The sequence below is a fragment of the Panthera uncia genome (genome assembly GCF_023721935.1).
Source record: "Panthera uncia isolate 11264 chromosome C1 unlocalized genomic scaffold, Puncia_PCG_1.0 HiC_scaffold_3, whole genome shotgun sequence".
Classification (NCBI taxonomy): domain Eukaryota; kingdom Metazoa; phylum Chordata; class Mammalia; order Carnivora; family Felidae; genus Panthera; species Panthera uncia.
In genome coordinates, this window is record NW_026057584.1 from 39844834 (window position 1) to 39865664 (window position 20831).

The 20831-nt window shown below is 34.9% G+C and overlaps 1 pseudogene; it reads right to left on the bottom strand.

Annotated features, from left to right (window-relative positions):
- Window positions 1-1478: 1478 nt before the first annotated feature.
- Window positions 1479-1966, bottom strand: LOC125911378 (60S ribosomal protein L21-like; annotated as a pseudogene).
- Window positions 1967-20831: the final 18865 nt, after the last annotated feature.

Consider the following 20831-nt stretch of genomic DNA (forward strand, 5'->3'; position numbering starts at 1 on the left):
AGTTAAGGGGCAACAGTGCCAAGAGTGTGGATTTTAAAAATGAGATCTTTTTTGTACTGTTGATGAAAATCTGGGTTGCTGCAACATTTTTGCAGAGTTTATCAACAGTTAGGAATATATTCCTGGAAAAATACAATGATTCATATGCATATGTTCAGTGTAGCATTGCTTGAAATCTCAAGAGGAGATCTGTGGAGTAATACTTAAAAAATGTAATATAAATAGTAGGTAGTGCTTCCCCTTCCTTTTTAAAATAAGTTGTCTCTGTGTATGATCTTAGAAAATGTCCATCATCAAGTAATAATAGAATCAAATTGCAGACCTGTAGGTATGCATGTGTTTGTATGTGTATATGTGTGTATGTATATATATGGTTGTTAGAACTACAGTGAATATAAAGTACCGAGTACATTTGAAAAAAAAAAAAAAACAGAACAAAGAATCAATAAATATTCACCACCAGCATGAGTGTTGCTTGTGCCACTCCTACCACCTACCACCACCTGGAATTGACCAGGGGCCTGTCAGACACATGCATCCTAGCAGGAGCTGATTTAGGAATTACTTAACAGAAGAAAATTGCAATTTGTGTTTAGGTTAGCACAGACACAGAAGGCTCAGAAATATTGTGTGCAAAAGAGCTCAAGGACAGAGAGAGTTCAGCGCACTGAATCATCCCCGAGAGCGGTGTTATTTTAACCCTTTTGAGCCGGCTCTTTTTCATTCTCTTGGGCATTTTCAGTGCTACTGACAGGCGACATGTGGCATTCACCTGCTATTTCCAAGCATCATACTGTATGTATAGGGTAGATAATGAAGTCACTCGCTTGATTTGAAACATTAGTCCAAACTTCACCCAGAAAATGATTCAGGAAGCTCCTTGGTACTTGCTCTGAGTTTCTTTCTTTCTTTCTTTTATTAAATTTTTTTTTACGTTTATTTATTATTGAGAGACAGAGAGAGAGACAGAGCATGAGCATGGGAGAGGCAGAGAGAGGGGAGACACAGAATCTGAAGCAGGCTCCAGGCTCTGAGCTGTCTGCACAGAGCCCGATGCGGGGCTTGAACTCACAAACCGCGAGATCATGACCTGAGCCCATGTCGGGCGCTTAACCAACTGAGCCACCTAGGTGCCCCAATTGCTTTGAGTTTCTAAGAGCTAGTTTGGTGGAGAGTGAGGGAACTAGGGACCTTTCTGTTGTATTCAGCTAGCAACTAAGCATTCCACTATGAGGCTATGTGTGTCTTTTGAGGAAAGAGTTATTAATTCTGAGGTTCTCTTAGGTCATGCACCCTGGCACCAGGTCTGAGCCTTACCTCTACTGTTCCTCATCTCTTTCCATTTGGTGGTATGCAGATGTGTAGAAGAAGGTACCTTTGGGACTTCCCTCCATGAGTTTTTAAATTTATTTTATTTTATTATTTTATTTTAATTTTAATAGGCTTGAGGTCTTTTATTACTTTTTTTTTTTTCACATTTACCATGCCATGAATTCATAAGGAATGGGTTCCAGCAGCTCAGGCTCCTTTCCATTGGTTCTCACGAAGTGTGCTTCTCTGGGTGGAGTAGGCTGGCTCTTCATTTGAACCCAAGTACCTTTCTCGTTTGCTTTCCTCTTTTCCTCCTGATCATTTTCCTTCACATGCTTCAGGAAGCTATCTTGGCTCTTTGAGTGCTTAATAAGCTCAATACATGCATTAATTCTCTTGGCAAGAACCTTGCCCTTAACTTGTTTATTTACAAAAATGCCAACAGCATGCTGGGTAACATTGTAGACTCTTCCAGTTTTGCCATGATAACATTTGTGGGGCATTCCTTTTTGAACAGTGCCCATTCCCTTGATGTCCACAATATCACCTTGATGCATGTATGTGGCCAATGCAACAAATCCATATTTTCTAAAAAGGCCTAAAGAACAGATAGCAGGTACCTCTCCTCTTCCTTTGTGTTGGTAATTTTGGCAAATTACTGGAAGATGGGGGTGCTGGCCAAAAAGCCCTCCATGAGTTTTAATCTTTCCCCCGTGGTAACAGTCAACACCAGAGAAGCTCCTTTCTCCAGGACCAGAGCCTGGGAGACTGTTGCTTTCTCAGCCACAAATCTAAATCATTGACTGAATTGTGGGGCTCTTCCTTCACTATTGCTCTTAACCCTGGGAGACACATTTATTTTCTTCCTTCAAAGTAGATCAAATATCTCATTTTCATTATCCTTCTATAGCTATCATGGCATAACATGAACATTTAAAATAAATTGAACATGCTAATTGGGAATGTGACTCTCAGATAGCTCTTAATTTCCCACCAGTAAAATGATAAGGCACAATTGACAAAGGGAAGAGTGAGTTTCTGCAATTTGTGTTGTCAGGTTTCCAAGTAAGAGTGGAGGCTGATTTTAAAGTCAAGAATTAAAACATATGAAAACATTTAAATATATGAGTTTGAATTTGACATTTTACTGTTCGTTCATGGTGGGCACATGTTGTAGCTAATTTTGTTTTAACCCAGGGTGAATGGAATTTGGTTTTTCTGTTTGCTGTATTGTGCTTCAAGCTATTTTGAGTTTTTATCTATAAGCATTTCTTTTGAGCATGCCCGGACCTAACTGACATTGCACTGATATCCCAACATAATCATTGGGGGTGGGACAGACTGTAGGAGGTGTGGAGGAAAAAAAAAAGGGGGGTGTTTTTGAATCTCTCATTTTTTCTTGATTTTGGTTTCTCATTGTCTGCTTTTTAAAAATTTCTTACCAATAAGCTTACTATAATCTAGTTATTGTTTTGTTTTAACGATGGGGCAAGAGCAAAATGAATAAGAGCCAATATTTTCTTTTTGTGAGGGCCTCCCGCACCCCATCCACCTCAACTTGGAACAGGGTGACTTGGAGACCGAGGGCTCTGAGCCTGAAGCTTTCACAGCATTGACACAGGATTGAAGGACTTGGGGGAAGGAGAAAATTGGACCCTGAGAATCTGTCCAGCTTTTGTTCAAACAATCAATGAGAAAGATACTGGCCTTTTATGTTCTCAGCAGTCTCTTTTGAACAAACAGAGGCTGTCAGACTTCTGATTTTTTTTTTTACCTTGTTGATTTTCTTTTCTGAAAAAATGGTACAGTACAAATAAGAGAAAATTCTCAAAGACAAGTTGGATACTGGAGTCAGTACTGCCATCAAGGCACTGATACCAAGGCTCTGCGTGAGTGTGTTCGATGTCACAGGAAGAAGGAAAAATAGAAGTACTGTGATTTGACCTTCCTGAATAAACACACAACACAATTTGAAGACCTAGTTGGACTATTTTTAGCAAGATAAGTTTTACACAGTAATAATGCATTCATAGTTAATGTTGAATAGAAATGTGACCTTCTTGCTGTCAGTTATTTTGCTTACAAGCTATATTGCAGCACTTTGTAAAGTATCTATTTATAAATTGATACATCTGACATTGAGTTGCCCTTTTATTTACTTATTTATTTTGGTTTAGGCACTAAATAAGAAAGACAAATCAGTTTTTGTTTCTTTACTAACTTAGGGTATGATAAGGTTGGTAAACTTTAGTTCAAGCTAATTTTACCAATGATACTGCACTTTTAAGATCTATGGTTATTCTAGTGGAAAATTGGTTGTAATAAGGTAAATATTTATAGGCACCTAGACTTTTTAGAACTACTCATTCTTATGTTTGCCTTTCCGACTAGTCACATATTCTATACATACTATTTTACAATTATTTATTCTTTGTTTTCCGTATATGTGTAGAGAACACTGGGCTAAAAACTTCAGTGAATGTATGACCACAATCCAAATAGATTTATGGGCTAAGAGCTCTCTGAAGAAGCTGTTCTGTCTATAAAATGGAGAGGGTAATATTCTGAAGATACAGATTAATGCATGAAAATATTTTAACCTAAAGTATAATAATGTAGCATTTTTAAGGCAGTTAAAAGACTGGAGAAATATGTATTTGTAGTTCATTCAAAAGGACATCCTATGTGAACATCAAGGTTTTATATGTGTGTGTGTGTGTGTGTGTGTGTGTGTGTGTGTGTGTGTCTATGTGTATAAATGTATATATGCACATGTATATAAAACAATGTATATATCTGCATATAATTTATGATTGTAGATTGCCATGTACACTTAAGAAAAATCATATGTGTCAAATATGTCTATGTGATTCTAACTTAATTTGAGTTTACTTATGTAGGTGAGTGTGTATTTATATATTCGCTTACTCTTAAGAATATGTTTTTCTGGAACTTTCCCTGTATGTTGGTACTTACAGATGTTGTGGCCTAAGCATATTGGTGATAGATTTTATTAAGGTGTGGTATTGAGAGGTATGGTAGAAATAGTACTGGATGTAGAGTCAGAAAACTAGTTCTGAGTCATGGCTAGGTCAAATACTCTGAGACCTTTAAGAACTTAAATCACTCTTCTGCAATCTATTGGTAATCTAATAGGTAAATCTATTACCTAGTATACAGAACTATTGGAAAGTTTAAATGTGATTATTCTAATGAAGGTGCTTTATAAGACCAAAAGTGTCATAATGCCACTTATTATCTCTATACCATTTTTTCTATGGCAAGTTTTAGGAATGGTGAGTGAGGATATATGATATGGTAGTACCTAGAGCAGGGCAAAGGGGGCAATACTTTAAGGAGTGAGGATTTACGTACGTCCTCTTCTGGAGGGCAGAGTCTCTACTAAATTATTCGTAATTCTCATTCATGGGAGACTTTTTTCCCCCCTTGACTTGCTTATTCATTCCACAATTCATATCAGTATGAACGCATGGATATTTATTTCATTATATGTTATAATCCAATGTAATTTATTTTCTTGCTCCATTTGTTCCAGTTCTGGCATTGGGGAACTCTTTCAGTTAGCCTTTACCTATTATTGTGTGGTTTCTTTTCTCTTCCTTCCCTTCCTCCCTCCTTCTCTTTCCTTCTTTCCTTCCTTCCTTCCTTCCTTCCTTCCTTCCTTCCTTCCGTATTTCTTTTGCATTTTTTACTTTTTGGCACTACAAGATGTTTCAGACTCTTCTTGTATATTTCCTGTGCCGGACCTAGAATCTACTATTTCTCCAAAAAGCTGTAGTTCCCTCTATCAGAGAATGGTGTTAGAAACCAAGATCTGGGTGCTAGGTGTCCTTGTTAAATCGAGGTGAAGCTGCATCTAGGGCCTCTTGGCTGGCCACAAAGTATATATGTGTGCATCTCTGCCAATTTATAAATATTTCTCTATATAACCCAGTATATCTATATTAAGTTAAACATGGTATTTTCAACTTTAATCCATTACCACATAGATTATTCTAGTCCCCTCCTCTTCCTTATCTGTTAGCTCCAACTCCAATAATGAGAAGCCTGGCTTCCACCATTTCACTATGAGTTTACTCAGTTGTTCAGTTCCGGTGTACATGTGTAGCAGTATCAAAATTGTTAACCTATTTCTGTTAATTTTTCTGCCACTGGATAAAGATGTTCAGATTTCTTCCTATGTTTAATCTTTTACATTCTTATCCAGTCACTTGTTTAGCTCTCTTCTCTCTTTGCTCTACTACTATCTTTGGCTTCACCTTAAAAATCCTCTAAATACCCTTCCTCCCCATTTACATATAATTTCTCCAATTAATAAGTTTTAATTGTTAATGTTTATTTATTTACCTTTAGTGAGAGGGAGGGAAAGAGAGAGGAGAGAGAGAGAGAGGAAGACAGAGAATCCCAAGCAGGCTCTGTGCTGTCAGCATAGAGCCTGACCCGGGGCTCAATCTCGCAAACCATAGGATCATTACTTGAACCAGGATCAAGAGTCGGTCACTTAACAGACTAAGCCACTAGGCACCCCTCCAATTAATAAGTTTTAGTTTTGTAAGATTATGTCAAGCTGTTCGGCTATCTTTTTTTAACAGGTCTCGATTACAAGGAACTATTCATTTAGTTAGTATTACTCCAGAATAAATCATTAAGAAAATAAAATATTAATCATTTACTAATTTTGAACCACCGGGTGCTCTTAAGATAAATTTTGATATTAAAGCAATATTATAATTAATATGCATACAGAAATATACTTAAATTGTTTTTATTTCTTTGATTATATACTTTGAGTACAAACTGCTTCTGTTTGCCAACAATAGAAAAAAATTAGGGGGTGTATTTGGCATTGAGAAGAATTATAACCTCTATTAACTGGATCAGAGACTGTATGAAGGTATGAAATACGATGTTGTTTGTAATGCCTTTTTTTGCCTGTGGAAATGGGAACATAAGATGGGTTTTGGAACACCTGAAGAAATATTTCATTGCATAGCTTTAGGGAAAACAGGAACAATACAGAATATTTATTATATAAATAGTCTTTGTGCAAGATCCCACAGAATCTGTGTTCTAGGTATAACAGAGGTGTTGTCCCATTAAAAAGGAAAGCTACAGCAGTAGCAAAAGAATTGAAAATTTGTTGGGAAATATATGCTTACATGAGACAAGAGTATAGTCATTCCATATATGTATTCATTTATTGACTCCTGCTAGTCATTTTCACACATGTGAATTTCCATGCTCCTGTTTTTAGGCACATATATGTAAATAATTGGTTCTCAAAATATTCAACATCTAGCAGTATCCCTACAATGCACAGCACAGTCCTCCACAGAAAGGAACTACCCAGTTCAAAATGTCTATAATGCTGAGGTTGAAAAACTCTGGTCTAAAAAATGGGTATGCAGTACTGTTCATACTGTTGAAAACGCTGAGCATATGTAGATACACATTTAATTGGTGCAATGGCTTCTGACACCAATTATGCAGAGTTAGGCTTAACTTTAAAGATTAAGGACATTGTTCTTACTTTAGCCACTAGTCACGAGTTCCAGAGTCCCCAGGCCGGTTGTACCTCTAACCAGCAGGCTACAAATTTGGGGGTCCTTCCTTACCCCCTCAGGGTTTGATAATTCACTAGAACAACTCACAAAACTCAGGAAAACATTATGCTTCTGCTTTAAAGTTTTATTATAGCCAAATAGTACAAATCAGAAACAATCAAAAGAAGACTCACAAAGGGTGAGATCTGAGGGGTCCCAGACACGAAGCTTCCATGTTCTCTCCCTTTGTTATGATATGTCAACATGTGAAACTACACAGAGGACTGCCAACCAAGAATGCTTACTTGACCTTGATGTCCAGAGCTTTCATTGGGGTTTCATTACACAGGTATGACTGATTGAACCATTGGCTATGTGACTGAACTCAACCTCTCCCTCCCTCTGCTTCCTGGACATCAGGCTCATATCACATGCTTAAAACCACTATTACTCTGATCACACATTGATCTTGCTGGCATGGCCGACCTGCAAACTGAATCACTTCTTATACATAGACATAAACTATCTAGGGGTCCTCAGTGATTCACTTCATTAGCATATATTATCAGGTTCCACCATGAATAACAAAGACTCTCCTATCTGAGAAATACCAAGGATTTAGAGACCCTCTCCCTGAAACCTGGGACAAAGACCAGCCAAATTCTTTGTTACATGGGAATTGGTTTAGCAAATAGATGAATGTATAATGGTGAAATAACACGATTATAATATTGATATTTATCAAATACATTTTCTAATACTGAATTTGACAGGAAGCAGCCAATTGATATGTATAAAAAATGTAAATAAATAGGAAAAAATTGTATTTTCATTTAGGGAAGAGGATGAGTTGAGAGTAGACCTAAAAATATATTAACTGGGATATTAATCTATAAGTTTTTACCTCTAGGAAGACAAAATTGAAATAGTTTAAATGTAATTCAGGGAATTTATATTTATTTGAAGAATTTTTTCTGACAATAGGTATATATTACTGAAATTACTATTTGAGGTAAGTGATTTTGAAATCTACAGAAACTATATTTATGTATATTAGAGGACATAGAAATGCAATAAAAAGGACATTTACAAGACCTAAGGAATAAAAGATTTAGAACAAAATAAGATGTTGGTCAATTCTCTTTATCAAACGTCAGGATATATAATACTCAGGTATTAACTGCTGAGGTACACAGATTATGAAACATTATAATTGCTAAAGTACATAAAGGAAAAACAGTATGCCTAAACTGAGAGAGCTTATTTGTGTTAACTTAGAATAGATGAGATGTTTGTGAAAATAATTTCAATAGAAGGTAGAATATGAGGTTTAGTTTCAGGGAGATGCAAGCAAAAAGTGTATGAGACCAGAAAGGAGGAAGAAAGTAAGTTGCAAATAAACAGAAGCCTATATAACATACTGCTGTTGAAGGCTCATTAAAACAACCAAGGCAGAGTAGCAGCTTCCTAAGAAGAAAGCCATTAAGGCAAGGGACAGCACTGTGACATTTGGGAAGCAATATATCTTAAAGTGCTAGATCCAGTTCACCAAAATTTGAGGAAGAAACAATGGCTTTCTTTTGTAGCTATGGTTATAAAATCCGGGTGGGTGGGGGAAAGGACAGTGTTAAAGTTGAAAGAGTAAGACCAAGAAATGTGTCCTAGTGCACAGTGCACAAGAATAGGGACAGAAAAATGATCTAGCTTTTAAAAGAAGAACAAAAGAAATACAATGATTGATGAAAGAATAATGAAAAATTGCATAATGTATTATCATTTTTAAAAATTCTTATTTGTTTTACAGAAGAAAAATAGTAATGAATGTTTCTAAATATTTTTAATAAAATGTGTACTGTTCCTTTCAAGGTTCATTAAATGATGCCTTCAGTGTGATCCACTTTGACAGCTTCAAAAGAAAAGTAAATGTCTTCTCAAAGATCTTTCCTGCCTTCTGATTCTAGAACTTTGACCACTGTGAGTTTTCTTTATAGCTGTCAAATATTTTCTGGCCTACAAACAGAGAGGTGTAAGAGTTCTTTGGGAAGATACACTATTCTCCACAAAAGATGTGCTTGGATGACATGATTCATGACATTTCTTTGACACATTGCACACCATTTTGAGTTTTAGTATGATTCATTTGTATGATGCAAAGGGAAGCAATCATCATTTGTTATTTATGGTTTGCTCTGTAATTACAATTGAAGTTACTTTTACATTGCATTTCTCATTTCTTAAAGTATCATTAGAACGTGATAGTTAATAGATAAAAAGGTATAAGGCAAATAGCTGTACAAGTCTTAATTTGCATTTGCTAATTTATTAGCATTCTTTGTAATGCCATTGTTCTTGCATTGGTTCATGTAAGCCAAACACAGCCTGTAATCAACAGGACACCACCCTGAACTCTGCATAAATCTTTACACAGATTGCCTCCTACCAGTATCATCTCCTAGGTCTGAGAACATATTTCTCTCTAAATGTATGAAAAAATATCACCATCAAGACTTTACAAAACTGCTCTCTGCTTTCATTTGTTTTTAAAGAAAGCCATACTTTATGAATTTAAATTAGTTGACCTATCAGAAGAATATCTAGGGGCACCTGGGTGGCTCAGTCAGTTGAGCATCTGACTTCAGCTCAGGTCATGATCTTGCAGTTCGTGAGTTTGAACCCCACATCGGGCTCATGGCTGTCAAGGCAGAGCCCACTTTGGAGCCTCTGTCTGTCTGTCTCTCTCTTTGCCCCTCCCCTGCTTGCATACCTGAGCTCCCTTTCTCTCTTAAAAATAAATAATCTTAAAAAAAAAGAATATCTAAAGCAATTTGAACACCCGATAAGCAGAGAAATATGACTATGGAGAGGCGCTGTGGCCATCCATTAACACATATTAAGATGGTTTCAGAGTTGGCTTTTTGATAAAAGGCAAGTAAGTTTTATCAAGAGTATAGATAAAGTAATGACTGTAGTGGATGGCCCATGCCCTCCTGTGAGTAGTGTTAATAAGGGAATTGGAAAGTTGGGGAAGAGTAATGTGAGAATCTAATATTCCCATTCCCTGATTTGACTCTTGACTCATCCTATCAAAAACTCTATTGGAATCTTAAAGCTATAGGCAGGGAAACTTGGAAATCATATAGTCCAAGCCTCGCTTTCCAGGTGGGTGTCTCTCAAAGATAATTATTTGAGAAGTGTGTCTTGAATCAACAAATGAATGAGGTAACAGAGACAGTCTAAGTAAATATAGTAGAATTTTATGGCTAGTTTCTAAGCAAATTAGAATCTATGTCTTCTGAAACTTATATAGTGTTTTTCCCATTACATCATTCTTTCTTGATTTCATACTGAATCTCCTAGTAAATAGTTGTTGATGTGCATATGTATTGAATTATTAACTGAAAATATAGTTTTATAACACTTTGTTTTGGAATGGAGTAATTCACATGGTCTGTAACCTACGTTTCCCTTCTTATCAAATGGATAATATCTATCCCAACTTTTATTAAACATACAAATATGCTTGTGTACCCAAAGGACATGGGCAAAGATATCAACAAAAACTTCTGTAAATAGTGGGATTTAGGAAGATTTTGTATGATTACGAATATGTTCATTTAAAAATATTTATTTAAAGTTATTTTTAGGGCATTTATAATGAATATAATGGTAGTATTAGTATAATTAATAATTACAACAATATATGAATATACAACATGATAGTATTATATTAATAATATATTACTATTATATTATATATTATATATAAATATATATAAATTATATGTATATAAATTATATATAATATTGTATAATAATAATCACAATATATATTATATATTATATTATATAATAATAATCACAATATATAATATAAATAAGTATTGCTATTATTATATATTAATATAATTAATAATATAATACAACCTAAAATAATTATTAAAATTATTTTTAAATATTTATGACTAGAAAATATAGGAGACATACATGATCATATTGGCAGTATTTATTATCAAAATGTGAGACTGTGAAAAATGTTGCAGTCTTTCATCTGCATTTAGTGTTGTCTATAATGCATAATCATTACTCTTAATTTGTAAACCATATTAGTTATTGATTTTCAAAAATGTAATGATATACACAAATAATTAAAAATTCAAATTCTATTAAAAGATGCATAGTAAAAATATAAATATTTTTTGACCCCTGTCCTCCAACACTCTAGGTCCTATCCCTAAAGAGAACTGTTGCTTCTTATTTTATATAGGTAGTCTGCATATGTGTGTGTGTGTGTGTGTGTGTGTGTGTGTGTGTGTGTGCATGTGCGTGCACTCAGGTGCCTCTATAGCTATGACTATGTGTATAATTGATATCATTTGTAGATATATAAAATATTTGTGAATATAAATATATGGCATAAATATCCATTCCTCCTTTCTCCTTTGTTTTATACAAATAGTAGTACCTTAGTTTACTTATTCTTTAGCGTGTGTATGTATGCATATTTTATATGTATATATCTAAATACATGTCTATTATATATATTTGTATATATTAATTTAATATTTTCTCCTGGGGATAATTTCACAACAGTCTTTGCATATATTCCTCATTCTCTGTAAATGCTACATAGCAATTTGTTGTCTGGATGTGTCATAATGAGTGCATTTGAGTGCTCCTGATGAAACTAAGTCGTTTGCAATATTTTATTATTGCAACTAATAAGCCAATAAACATACTTGTTTTAATTTGCTTCGGGAGAATAGTCAACAGAAAATTGTAGATAATTACAATTTTTTTCTGTTTACATTCTTATAATTTTCTTCAACAAACATATACTCATTTCAAAGTTTTAGTTACATTAAGAAGGAAAAACACTGCTAAAAACCTTATATTTAGGTGTATTAACAATATTTTACATTTGTTTTGGTCTTAGAGGTTCTAGAGTCTTTCCCACACATTTTTTATATTTAAATGGGAAACTAATGAAAATACAAATTTTTCTCATGGAAAGTTTTAAAGTATTGGCTTAATAGTTGTAACAGGATCAGGTAATAAAATGCTGCTATCCTCCTCTTGTAGGAGGATAAAATCCTACAAATAGTACTAACATTTGTTTGTTCCCCTTTGTATTAGCATATTTTGTGTATGTGTACTTTAGTGTTTTTATCATTTATTTTACTCTTAAGGTATACATAGACACTTTCAACCATTATCTATTAAGATACCTCTTTTAATTGGGGCCCAGCCACTGTAAAAAGAAAACCTTTTTATTTTTGTTGCATTAATTAAAAAAAAACCAAAACTTATTTCCCCTTACTCTTTAGGATTACTTATTTTTGGAATGATTTGTAAAAACTTCTAGGAAATCAGATCATATTGTGACAGACAAAGCAGAAGATGTCTGAGTTTGCTCAAAACTATGAAAAATGAGAACCTTCTCTTAGCACATTTCAATTTCAATATACTTCTATTCTAGTGGTTTTACTAAAGCTTTTTTTGAGCATTCAGTTTGGAATCCAAGCCTGCCTACCTTATACCTACCCCTTTTTAATCACTTCATATTCCTTGACTGCTCCTCAGAACTCAAAAATGGACTTACCCAAATCTGATCCTTGACATTTAGAACCAAGGTTGATGCAGATTATGAGTTCAGTTAGTGTTTAATCATTGATACAATTCTGTTGTGCTCAGTAGAGAATTTTTCTTCCAAACCTTACTGTGTGCCACACCTAAAAATAACAATATAAGCACATAAATTATCAATTAAGAAAATCTAAACCACATAGCTAATTAATAGGATCCTCAAGTTGGCAGGGGAGACTATGCTTTGATCTAATTGTGGAGCAGTTCACAGATGCTAATGCAGGTAATCACACATTTAAAATTTCTTATTTTTTTCCCCCTGAGAGAGACAATCACATTGAATTCACCCTCCCAACGTTGAAGGTAAAGGTAAACGATTTCCACAATTGAAGAAGTAAGAACAATCACTTTAGAAATTTCCTCTCAGCGGTTCTTTACTGCAAGGCTTAATTCCTGTAGAAAACTTTATAATTGTCAGTCTCTCCAATCCGCTTTCAAACATTCCTAATTTTACTTGGTTTTCAATACAAGATGGTGATTTATTTAAGGTCTTATATAGTGCTGGTTTATTCATATGTGTGAATTTTGTTCACAAAGGGAATTTCACTAAATTTGGTCAAAATATATGTACATCAAAACCAAAGTCGTCCATACCTAGATTTGCTCTGCTTCTTCTGTAGGAAGAAGCTTGAGATGAAGGTCAATTTAGCAGGTACTGTGATGCAAAAACAAAATAGCCCCAAACAAAACAAACAAAACACTAGTCTTTCACAAACTTGATGCATTGTCATTCAAATTTGTCATTCTAATGGCTAGATTTATAAGCACTGCAATTTTATTTGACAGATAATTTTTGAAACTACAATGCATGCACAAAAAATTTGATTGTTATTCTTTAGCAGAAATAATTTTGTTACCACCTTTAACAGAATCTCATTACAGAATGCCTTTGGGGAAAGGGTGGGTCAGATAGGAATAAAATGAAGAAAACAGAAACACTTTCTTAAAGTAATACAAGGAATAAATCTAAAAGTTTATCATTGTATTATAACACTATTTGGGGATATCAAAAACATTTATGACATGCACATTTAATTCCTTTTTGATAAGATATTGAACAAGCAGTTTTATCCCAGTGACTAAATTACATACATCAAATCGTCATACTACTTTTAGAGATCAAGCAGAGCTAGAGACACAAAAGACTTTATATTACTAAGATTATAAGTATTTATTTAAAGAACTTCACACAGTCACCTAAAAGCAAAAGAATTGTTGTGATGATGAATAATCCACAATACTTTATTGAATTTAAAAAAATTAGATTTATATGCTATGCTGAGTGCTATTCTACAATGCAAAATAATGTAACAAAGTAATATAAAAGTTAACCTTTCTGAGAAGCTATAGTGGTGTTTATAATAAATTACACATTACATAATTACAGGGTTGTCTGGTGTTACCAGGTTACACATAATTAATTGAATAATAGTTGTTTTGCAAAGTAGATAACCAATTTAAAAATGGCTAATAGACCAATAAGAGTAAACACGTAACAGGCAAATCTCTATAAATCAACAGAAAATTTCATCCAACTTGCACAAGACCTTGTATTCAATTCATGCTGGGGAAGGTATAGAAAAGTACAATACAGATTACAACACATTCCAAACTGTGTGTCACAGAGTAAATATTTATGTTTAAGAACGAGGGAAATCCAGGGTGAAAACATGTTTTGGAAAAGTTGAAAAATTAATTTTTAAATGTTAGTTGGTATGCAAGATGCAAAGGATGAATCCAGAAATATGAGAATCTTCTTCCAGTTAATGTTGCAAAATATCTTGAACACATCAAACGTAGTACATATGCACAAGCAAATAGCAATCATAAAACATTATGTTACCAATTAAATAAAATATATCACGAGAAGTATATTTGACATGCAACCAGTAAATTATGTAAAAATAGATGGCTGAATGGAAATTTAAATATCAGCTATTAAATTAAAAATTAATGTGCTATAATTCTGCAAATATATAAAGTAAACCTTAATCAACAGAGAGTTACTGAGTAGTTGCCTTTTTATTGCGGTCCTTCTCTAGCAGGAACAGTATTGGCTGAGGAAACACTAGCTACAGTAAATAGTAAATCTCACCATTTCTATCACTTAGCCCAGTGGGGATCCCTTTCTCACACAGGTAAGGACAAATGAGGGTATTCATCAGCTTTCTGGTATTCGTCTGGGTATTCGTCAGCATCAGCTTTCTTCTTATGATTTGACTGTCGTCTAGTGTGCCGGGGTCATCTGAATGCAGAGAGTACATAGGGAGGATAAGGTGGGAAGCCACGCATGCCCGCAGTTCTTAATTGCCTCAGCCCTAAAACAATACAAATCACTTTCTCCCATATTCCACTGGTGAGGGTTTAGAATTGTAGCCCTAACTTGGGTAGCTGCTTCCTAGCAAGGACTCTAGTATGCAAGGGGAAGCACCAGTTTTACTGGGCAGTTAGTCATTTCTCCACCAGAATGCAATAGAGCCAAGTTTATATTCCATGTAGAGATAATTAGGATAAAAATTGCAAATCTTAAGAAAAATTTTGAAGTAAAGGTTTCTTAATTCATTACACACACACACACACACACACACACACACACACACACACACCCTAGTAAATGCCTCTTCAGGGAGGGTTAATTGCAACAGGCCTGGAAATAGCCAGAACTGTTCCTTTGAAATAAGAAATGCTCCTGCATTACACTCATAGCTAGGCATGAAATAAAATGTACTGATAATAATGTTGGTTTGTAACCCAGAAGTTTCAAGGTCATTTGTACCAGTTTATCAACATTGTTTATTGATAACAGTGAGATGATACACCTAGAGAAAGCCTGACAGAGACTCCCATTTGGAGCATCCTGTTTCTGCGTTATTCCCAATCGGAGAGGAAGAACTGTGTCCATGTCACCTCTATACAGGGGGACAATGGTGCTATCACCAGGCCTTTCCAGACCTGTCCTGAGACAGGCTGGCATGCATATCCTGACTTTGATGCTTTGCTGTATTGTTTCCTTTTCTGGTAATAAACTGCAGATATGTAAGCATTGTCTTTTTGTTCCTTGTGAGTCTTCTTCAGTGATCTGAGCCTGTTCAACTGTCACATTAGTGAAGTGCCATACAATTATAGTCACTATAAAAAGCATAATGAGTGATGAAAAGAAATAAAAAAAAACCCTGCTATTTTATTGGACACAATGACTCATTGTGCAACTTTCGGTTTTGGTAAAACTACATGAAGGAAATAAAATAGGGCAACAGAATTGGGAGTTGCTGGAAATGGAAAGAAGCTAACTATGATGCTTAGTGAAAGCTTTTAGGAGGACGAGTCATTAGAGCAAATTACAAAGGAATGAAAATTGTTGAAACAGTGATGTCAAGGTCTGGGAGAAAAGCGTTCCCTGTGTGGGAAACAGCAGGAACAAAGACTAATTGATTACACCTATACTTAGCACTCTGAAAATTGAAAACTGAAACTTATACCCAAGTTGATCAAGGACTCTGAATGGGTGCTAAAAAGAGAGTGGTTGAAGAAGAGGAAGCAAGAGCAGGAGAGGTGAGGGCCCAGGTCAGAAGACTCCAGTAACCTGAGTATTTGCATCTTGGGCCTTGCAGTCCAAGGTGAGGATTTTTCATGTTATTTTAATTGTTATAGGAAGTGTTGGGTGGTTTTAATCCTTGAGTAATAGACTTTAGATTTTGTGATGAGATCAGACTCAAAAACCTAAGTTGCTGCCATTCTATAAAGTCTTGTTAATACAGTTATTTAAGCTAATTTGGTATTCACTTTGGAAAGAGAGGTCTTAAGAGATTACTGTAGGTAACTGTATCTGGCTCCTTGATCAACACAAGTAAAATTTTCAATTTCCAATTTTTGCAGTGCTGAGTAGAGGTGCAAAGTCAGTGATTTGACTTTGTTCTTACAACGGTTGTTACTATGAAGATGTATTTATAGGCTTACCTAGTACAACAGGAGCCACCAATCTCCAAGTTTTTCAAGAATTACATATACTTTTTAAAAGGAATTGGTTTACTTTTCACCCTCTTAAGTGATGGGATCTGGGAGTCTCAGCAGAAATAAATGTTTCAAGGTTGGTATCAAAGAGTATTTGACCTTATTTAAAGTACTGTTTTTGTGGATATTGTAATGACTCTTTGAGAAAGTGGCTTTGCAAATAAAAATGTGTTATAAGATGCATTAAAAAGTTCAAAGAAAGTTGTTTCAATTTTTCTTCCTCCAAATATATATATTTATATACATCACTGATTCTTTTGTTTTAAATTTCTTTAATGGTCATATTTATTTTTGAGACAGAGAGAGACAGAGCATGAGCGGGGGAGGGGCAGAGAGAGAGGGAGACAGAATCCGAAGCAGGCTCCAGGCTCTGAGCTGTCAGCATAGAGCCCAACGCAGGGCTCGAACTGGTCAACTGCAAGATCTTGACCTGAGCCTAAGTCCGACGCTCAAGTGACTGAGCCACCCCAGGCTCGCTTATATATCACTGATTCTAAGGAGAACATTTTTCCCCTATATTTTGGCATCTCTGAAGTGGGTATGCATCTTTCAGTCATTGATATGATATGGCTTAAGTAGAGATTTTTTTCTTTATTCATACTACATAAATAATGGCTTTTCTTACATTCAATGATGTCTTACATTTGAAGAAATTTATCATGTTTTCAGTGGTAAATGGCATGCTTTAAAAAACTCTTGAAGAAATAGTGATTTACAGTTTGATTACACACTAGACCAGTGAGCAGTTCTCTATTCTTTAAGAAGAAAATATTTTTTATAATCAACAGGTTTTTGTTGTGTTTTGTTTCTTTTTGGTATCTTGGATATGGGAAAAAAAAAAAAACCGGTAGAAATCATTTGGTTGAACACCCTCACTTTCTAACGCAGAAAGTTTGTTTTATATAATAAGATGACTGATTGCAATTTTTTTCATTCATTTCGGTTATGTTTTGCTTAGTGTCTAAACAGGAAAATGGTGGGGGGGAAATTGTGTGTGATTAGCTTGGTACCGTTTTTACATTTGCAGTCCCCAAACTTACATCTATCAGGGAGGTGAATTAGGTCTACACAAGTTAGATGACCTGTCTCAAATTATACAAGAGGTCTGTGGGCGGAGCCATATTTCTTGCCCAGGTCATAGCTCTTCTTCTTGAAGACATTTGGCAGCCCTTTTGCAGAAGCATTTTGCAAAGCTAGTGGGCAGTTATTAGTGAAAACAGGCCTGTATTTTAAATGCCTCAAAATATCTCTACGTTCCATAAAGTTTTAACATCCACTGAGATTTTAATAGGTTGTCTGAAAAGTCAATTTCTGTGATCAAATATATTTTTCAAATGTTGAGTTTTGAAAATTTTATTTGTTGCTATTACTTTCTGTTTAGGAAGTTTCTTTTTATAAATAGGCATGTGGAAACTTCTTATTTAATTTTGAAATACTTGACTATGGAATACTTTTGTCCTAGAATATGTATTCACAACTTATGAGGTATTGATATCATGCTAAATTATTTATGGAATACTGATTATGATTATTTCCCCCAAATTTTATCAAATCCACTAAAGTGGATTAAAGTGGAATGAGAGGTTATATTAATCTGTTCAATTGAAATTAATTTGCTCTTTATGTATGTTTTTATGGCCCATTATTTAAACAACTACAAACTTATATTTTGAATAGCATATAGTGGTCCCAGGAGGATAAGGGTATCTTTTTCTCATTGCTGAATCATCTACTGGTTTATTGTGCCAAATAGTTTCTACGATAGACACTCAGAGCATAGTTGTTAAAATCCAGAATGTAATTTGAGTGCATTGTTCAATGTGAATAAACCTTCATATCTTTCTTTTGTAGAATGGTTATAGTTTCAGTTATTAACATTGTTAAAAAGACTCTTCAAAAGGTGCATTATGAATATATCTATACTTATCTCTATTATTTGTTCACTTATTTTTCCATTCTTCTACATCCAAAAAAATGTGAAAGGAGGGTATCTTCATTACTTGTTGAATTTATCAAACCTGTCATGAACTGCAGTTTTGCTCTGATATAGCTTAACTCATGGACTTTATACCTTGTTCTAGTAAGATTTTAGTGAGATGTATTGAGATATTAGGTTATCTGTATGTACACTCTTCTTTGAGTACTCTCTGATCATCCTCCAATAGGATTAGATTCCCTGAAACTATGTTTCTGGAACATGACTCTATCTCCCCTATGTAGAATGGATAGAGTCTGACACATAAACTAGAGAGTTGGTTGTTATGGACTGAACCCCCAAAATTCATATGTTGAAATACCATCTCACTGTCATGATAGGAAGCAGTAGGGCCTTGGAGAGGTGATTAAGTCATGGGAGTGGAGCCCTCATGAGTGGGATTAGTGGACTTATAAAACAGACCCAAGAGTGCTCTTATCCCTTTTGCCATAGCAAAGACAAAACAGAAGAAACTCACCTGTCTATGAATCAGGACATGGGCCCTCACCAGATGCAGAATCTGTTGTTGGCAAGTGGGTGTTAGACATCATAGTCTCCAGAACTGTGAGAAATAAATGAATGTTCTTTAAGCTACCCAGTCTTTGCTGATTTGTTGTTGCTGTTGTTGTTGTTGTTGTTGTTGTTGTTGTTGTTTCAGTCTGAGCTAAGACAGCTCTCCTAATAGGTTTTGGTTTCTGGGGAAGATGGAAGGTCAGAGGTCAGGCTGGCTGGAGGGGTGAGAAAGTACTAGAGGAACAAAGGCAGGGGCCACGTAGTAGCCTCTGCAGAACAAATAGTTGTGATATCCCATGACCAGCCACATAATAAACACTGATGACTGTAAATAGTTTTATTTTTTATTTTTTTTAGTGTTTATTTTTGAGAGAGACACAGACAGAATGCAAGTGGGTTAGGGACAGAGAGAGGGTGAGATAGAGAATCTGAACCAGGCCCCAGGCTCCAAGCTGTCAGCACAGAGCCCAACGCAGGGCTCAAACTCACAAGCTGTGAGATCATAACCTGAGCCGAAGTTGGACACTCAACCGACTGAGCCACCCAGGCGCCCCTGTAAATATTTTTAAATGTTTATTTATTTATTTTGAGAGAGAGAGAGAGAGAGCTGGGGAGGGGCAGAGAGAGGGAAAGAGAGAATCCCTAGAAGACTCCAAGCTGTTAGTGCAGAGCCTGACATGGGGCTTGATCTCACAAACTGAGATCATGATCTGAGCCAAAATCAAGAATTGGACACTTAACTGACTAAGCCACCCAGGAGACCCTGAAGGTTGTAAATTTTAATCTGTATTTGCAACCTAGTTTGGGGGTTTTAGAGAGCATGCATAAAGTTTAGGTGCCTACTCACTGATTTTGTAATTTTAGATTATCAAAATATACATTTCTAAAATGTAAATTTTAGTTCAAGATAGGGCTTGTTTGGAAACCAGATAAAAATTAATAAAATATTGTTGGTACTATTTATGGTTTTATTATGAAATAAAGTTGTTACTAAGCCTAGTTATGTTCTCTAAAACTGACATTATCAAATGAAGTTCACCATAGCTAGAAACTTTATAAGAAATACAAAACTGTACAATTAGTGTTTTTTAAAATATTAGTTAATGTTATTGATAAAGTAAGAATACTTCATGTTAACCAATGGTTATAAATGACAATGGAAGTGTAACTGACATTAATTTCTGACTTTGCTAATAACTTTCTTCGCAAAATGTTTCCATCTTATGGATTTGGTTTGTTTTTAACCTTTTGGCAGCATGGGTGTTTGAGAGTAAAGTCGTGACATTTTTTTGAGGCTTATAAACGTTCAGGAAGTTCAGTCTTTAAGCAAGACAGTTATTTTTTTTTCAAATACATTTAGCTCTTTTTCTGATTCAGAGTACCTCTTTGGTGTGTTTAGTGTAACAAAAGTCTTTCTACATCACATGACTTGATGTCCAGTATGGAAAGTATGCTTATGCTTCACTTCAGAAACAAAAACAGACCTTACATGAAAGTGATTAATTCGATTAAAAAAATGAAGAAATCAAAATATATGTTTACCCTTCATTCCTTTTTGTCTCTTTTTATTCCTATTTTTGTGCTTTTTGTGAAACATTGTAATTAGGCATCTCTGAAGTACAGTAACTTACATGATATAATCTCTCAATATGAAAAGGTCATGCCTAAATAGGCAAGTGGGTGAACCTGATTTGAATCTCATCCTAAAAATGTCAAGAGATGTTTCTAGAGGACTTACAATTTTTCTCCATATAGTTTCTTTGTGAAAGATTTATTATTATTACATAGAACTTTTACAGCATAAAGTGGTAGCA